The 6000-nt window shown below is 45.1% G+C and overlaps 1 protein-coding gene across 1 annotated transcript in view; it reads right to left on the reverse strand.

The window, feature by feature from the left end:
* Positions 1-2086, reverse strand: part of PLEKHO1 (pleckstrin homology domain containing O1) — a 62521-nt gene extending 60435 nt beyond the window's left edge. The window contains exon 1 of the mRNA XM_056546409.1: positions 1956-2086. The gene's annotated coding sequence lies outside the window, so the exon portion shown is untranslated. The remainder of the gene's footprint in view (positions 1-1955) is intronic.
* Positions 2087-6000: the final 3914 nt, after the last annotated feature.

Consider the following 6000-nt stretch of genomic DNA (forward strand, 5'->3'; position numbering starts at 1 on the left):
CCCAGCATGCCCGGACAGCCAAAAGTGCCTCCAGCTGCTGCAAAACTACAACTCCCAGCATGCCTGGACATCCGAAGTGTCTCCAGCAGCTGCAAAACTACAACTCCCAGCATGCCTGGACAGCCGAAGTGCCTCCAGCTGCTGCAAAACTACAACTCCCAGCGTGCCCGAACAGCCGAAGTGATTCCAGCTGCTGCAAAACTATCGAGCATGCTGGGAGTTGTAGATTTGCAACAGCAGGAGGCACCCTGGTTGCGAAAAACTGTCCTACACTGACAAAGAGCGACAGATAAAGTCGAAAGAAAATGATACTAGTGTTATAACATCCGCATTATAAATCCTAAATATCCTGCAGACATAGGTCTGGACCTCTACATGAGTTGGGAACCTCCTGTCAGACATATGTCCTACACCAGTGTTTCCAAACTAGTGTGCCTCCAGCTGCTGCACAACTACAACTCCCAGCATGCCTGGACAGCCACATTGCCTCCAGCTGCTGCAAAACTACAACTCCCAGCATGCCTGGACAGCCACATTGCCTCCAGCTGCTGCAAAACTACAACTCCCAGCATGCCTGGACAGCCACATTGCCTCCAGCTGCTGCAAAACTACAACTCCCAGCATGCCTGGACAGCCACATTGCCTCCAGCTGCTGCAAAACTACAACTCCCAGCATGCCTGGACAGCCACATTGCCTCCAGCTGCTGCAAAACTACCACTCCCAGCATGCCTGGACAGCCACATTGCCTCCAGCTGCTGCAAAACTACAACTCCCAGCATGCCCGGACAGCCTTCGGCTGTCCGGGCATGCTGGGAGTTGTAGTTTTGAAACATTTGTAGGTCCGCAGGTTGAAGACCACTGCGGCCTTTGACATCATCCAGACCCCCCCTTTAGTTTTCTACTCACCTCCCCTCGGTGGGAAGGAAGGGTGAGCTGGTCCGGGCCATCTATGCAACAGCTGGAGGCACCCTAGTTGGGAAACACTGTCCTACACAGAAAACGAGCAACAGATACAGTCGAAACAAAATGACACTAGTGTTATAACATCCGCTGGTGTGTAATAAACCGAAGATTGTGGCCAATAAGTTCTGTTAAATGGAAAAAGCTTCTCTGTTAGTTATTGGACATTTTGCACAAAATATGGCCGACAGTCGAGGGGGATAGGGAGGCTGATGTTTTGAGTGACATATCTCTCATGTCTATGGCCAGCTATAAGGTACACATACACATTAAACACTGCCAGGGCACCCCGTCAAGAATGGCCGTCAAACTCTTTCTTTTTGCTTGACAGCCATCATTTTGACAGGGCGCAACGAGCAACAGCGGGTCCAGATGGGCCCCATTATAGTCAATGGGCTCCGTTGGGCGCCGCTGTTTTTTCAGGGGGAGTTGCGGGAGAAAAAGATGGCGCAAGAAGTATTTTTGCTCCCACTATTCCCTCGGGCTCCACCGACAGCTGTCACACTGCCATGTCCTAACGGCAGTGGGAAAGACACCGTAGGCTACGTTCACACTGCCGGCTGTCTCCGGCAGTGTGACGTCCGTTATTTTTGGATCGAGAAAAGCCGGAGAAAAAATAGTGCTTGCACCGTCTTTTTCTCCGGATTTTCTCTTCAAAAATAACAGCTGCTATTGAACACAATGGGGTCCATCGGGACCCGTTATTTGCCGGTATACTCCAGCAAAATTACGTCCGGCAAAAAATAAATAAAAAAGAGGGAGTTTGTCAGTCCGCGTGACGTACGGCGGGGTTCATATTACGATAGTGCTGTCCGTGGTAAGTATATATATTTCGGCAAACTGTCCAAATGGGATGCCAACGTATCGGTGCACGGAGGGGTACAGGCCGGACTGACTTTAATAGTCTCAAGTAGTAGTCAGTTTTTACCAATTTCGAGTCAGGAAGGAATTTTTCCCCCTGGTATGGGGCAAGTGGCAAAAGTTTTTTTTTTACCTTCCTCTGGATTAACACAGTAGGGTTACAGATTGAACTTCTTCGACTTGTCTTTCTTTAACCTTATGAGCTATGGGGGAGATTTATCAAAACCTGTGCAGAGGAAAAGATGCCCAGTTGCCCATAGCAACCAATCAGATCACTTGATAAAAATGAAAGAAGTGATCAGATTGGTTGCTATGGGCAACTCTCCAGCTTTTCCTCTGGACAGGTTTTGATAAATCTCTCCATATGTAACTACACTTTTTTGGGTCATTTCTTGAATATATCCATGTATTTACTTAAAAGCGTGGCGTGCTGCGCTACCGAAGGGGTAGTCCGGTGCAGGCTGCGGGGGTCGTGACGTCATGGCCACGCCCTTTCGTGACGTCACGTCCCCCTCAGCCCACACCCAGCGTTCCGAACAAAATGTTCCAAACGCTGGGGCAGTGGAGTACCCCTTTAAGTCCAAGTCGATACATATAGAGTATACATTCAGGAAATTCCATAAATGTAGTCAGTAGTCGACTTAGTTTGGGCCACATGCCTGTCCGTGCTCATATACGTCAGCACCCCCATTTTGACACTTTCCCTGCAGTATGTATACGTTCCACAGATGGCGCAATTGTGATGTGAACGAGCCCTTAGCCGGCCAATGATTTTACAGTACGTGGCTAACAATCTAATGTGTATGGGGGTTTCCCGACTGTCCCTTGATGGCAGATATCACAGGAAAGAAGGATCCAATCTGCAATTTGTCCCTGCAGGAGATAAACCGCTGCCAGATGTGTCCGACAGCTGCGTATTCCCTGCCCCACATTCAGCAACACGCCAAGCGTTCATGTGTATGGAATAGCTAATGGCTGACGGCTGTTTATGGCCACCTTTATTCCTATCAAAGTATAACAGAGCAGCTAATAGGCTGTGAGGGCCTGTCAGGACAAAGATTGCTTACAGAATGCTGAGACTTGTAGTCCCCCAACAGCTGCAGAGTTAGAGGCCAGCAATCTGATATCTAAATACACATATATGTCAAAGGCCACCACAAAACCTCATCCAGGATAGAAGGGTATCTGTCCCAGGCTTCCTTAAAGTCTGTCCCTAAAGTCCCAGGCTTCCTTCTCCACCATGTGGACCTGTCCTCAGGCCCCATAGCAGCTGTCTTTATGGATCATACGCCCTATATCTACATACATATACTATATATAACTTGAAGGAAATGGATAGCAGATGTAAGGAAGTACAGTGATCCCCGGCTCTCTGCCATTGCAGGTTGGCGATTTGTTTTACATTTGGGCGCTGTAGGCTGGGAGTATATTTATCTTTATATAGGCCTGGGCTTCTATTTGTACTAGTACAGCGTTACATTACTTATGACCTTATCCCTTCCCTACAGGGATCCCTCTTACATACACAGTGGGGGACATGTATCAAAGATTTTACCCCTGTTCTGTGTGTATTTTTTTGCGCAAATTTTTGCGCAAGCCCTTTTTTTGCACATTTTTTTGCGCACGTTTTGGTAGAGCATGTCCTCCAGATGTGGCCTAATCAGGGTACCTTGGAGTGACATCTATAGTACACATGGATTTATTAACTGCGTACTTTTCCTTTACACCAAAAATTTTGCCGCAAGAGCTGTTTTTTTTGCGCAAATATAAGCCATCTTGGACTTAACGTAGCGAGATGCTCTAAATCATGGATTCTATTTTCCAAAGAGTGGATTGAGGAGATTACTATATTTACCCGAAATTTATGAAGCTCATTGCGCTTGATTGATAAATTTAGCGCTTCTGCCCATAATTTAGAATTCGGGAAAAGGGGTAAAATGCTTCTACCATACACAAATAATGATACATGTCCCCCAGTGAGTATATGCCATGATTGCGTTTTGAGGCTACCACTACTGGATGGGCATGAATACAAAAAAACACAACCAAAATTGGGTTACTGTACACATCAAAATATATTAACTTAAAAGTTTTATGATATAATCCAGTTGCTAATAGTAACGCACTCAAGGTGCAAATAAACCCAAATCACTACAGCTTAGTATGAACTCCCATACATATTAGCACAACAAAAGAAAATGGAGTCACTTTATAGAAATATACAAAATCCAAAATTTATTAAATCACATATACTTAAAAGCACATTGGAGGCATAACACACTCAATGGGGGATAGAAAACAAAAAACACCAAGGTGTCACACTGTACCCCGTTCACTAAAATAAATTTTATATAGATATATATAATGGAGAGCTACAAAGAAAAAGAAAAACGGCCCTATAGTAGTGAATACATACTTAAACAATGCACGGTCCCGGGGAACAGGGTGACACCACCCCAACGCAGCGTTTCGGACAAGCCTTTGTCGAGGGGTGGTGTCCTCCAGAATGATCATAGTATTTATATTAGTGTGTACCAATGAAAAGCCAGTTGTCATTACCTTATTATTTGCATCTGCAGACGCCCAGCCGTTTGCGGCGCATGTATCGCCGGCTCTTCCGGACTCCGCTCACTTCCGGCATCGCGTCACGGAGTGCCGGTCAGGCGACCCGACCAACTACCGGCGTCATTGCGGTGGCCGTGTCTTGTGACCGATCAGCTGTTGGTCGGGTCACCTGACCGGCACTCCGTGACGCGATGCCGGAAGTGAGCATTGAGTGTGTTATGCCTCCAATGTGTTTTTAAGTATATGTGATTTAATAAATTTTGGATTTTGTATATTTCTATAAAGTGACTTCATTTTCTTTTGTTGTGCACTACTGGATGGGGTAAGGTCATTTAAACACACTGTATATATGTTTCCTTACAGGGTCTTCTGATGTTACTTGAGGAACACCTGTGGGGATGATGGCCGCCTATCTATTATGCTAAACTTGAGATACACATGATGGTTCAATAGTGGTATCAATTTTATATATATTTTTTGGAGCTACATTGTTAAGATTCCCCTGAGGACGTCCCCATGCATTACCAACTGCATGTGGATAGAAACGCGTTGGGAATAACAGCATGATTATTATATGCATGGTTTCTTTATACTATGTAGTATACTAAGAGTAGCTCTTTTGTGAAACCAGTTGGCCAACCATGATGGACCATTGGGTTTCATGATATCTTTTGTACTATTTGGGTTGCACTAACTGGTGGCTTTTATAAAAATTTCAATAAATGTTATATTTTAGCGACACCCCACATATTTTCACCTTGATATATATGTTTTTCAGTTTGAAGTACAGTGATCCCTCAACTTACAATGGCCTCAACATACAATAGTTTCAACATACAATGGTCTTTTCTGGACCATTGTAACTTGAAACCAGACTCAACATACAATGTACGGACAGTCCAGATGTGTGAAACATGTCACAACTGCAGAAACTGACCAATCAGAATTGTCATTATACTGGTAAATCACCTCTATTACTGAAGTACAAGCACTGAATGGCTGTCTGGTAGCGCCCCCTACAGTACAGGGAGGAACTACAAGTTCTGTACTACTCCTTACCTGTGCCAGGGTTAGCTGCTCCTTTGGACACCAAGTAAGGTTGGCTCCATTTGGGACACTGTGTGTACTGTACAGGATCCTGAAGAAGCTCCTGTTCTCTACATAAACCATTGTTTCCCAACCAGGGTGCCTCCAGCTGTTGCAAAACTACAACTCCCAGCATGCCCGGACAGCCGGGGGATATTTGTTCACTTGTGCAGCATCATACAACATTAACACTAAAGATCAAACACAAAGGAAGTGATGACTCTATGGAGGATATAGGGAATTGACGAAAAAATCCAATAAATCAGAATACATTCATTGTAAGCAAAAATCTGTATTACTATTTCTCAATTTTCACCAATCTGATAGTTAGGCTATGTGCAGACCTCGAAATGTCCGCAAGGGAAATCTCTGTGCGGACATTCCGGAGACTGCGAGCGCCGGCATATTATGCATCGTCTTAAAGATGGCTATTCATTCTGTGCAGAGTCCGCCTAAAGAATGATCAGGTTAATCCTTTCTGCGGACATGGAATTTCCTTGCTGGAAACATCTGGCATGGAAATTCTG

This window comes from Hyla sarda, chromosome 11 (genome assembly GCF_029499605.1).
Source record: "Hyla sarda isolate aHylSar1 chromosome 11, aHylSar1.hap1, whole genome shotgun sequence".
In the NCBI taxonomy this organism is placed as follows: domain Eukaryota; kingdom Metazoa; phylum Chordata; class Amphibia; order Anura; family Hylidae; genus Hyla; species Hyla sarda.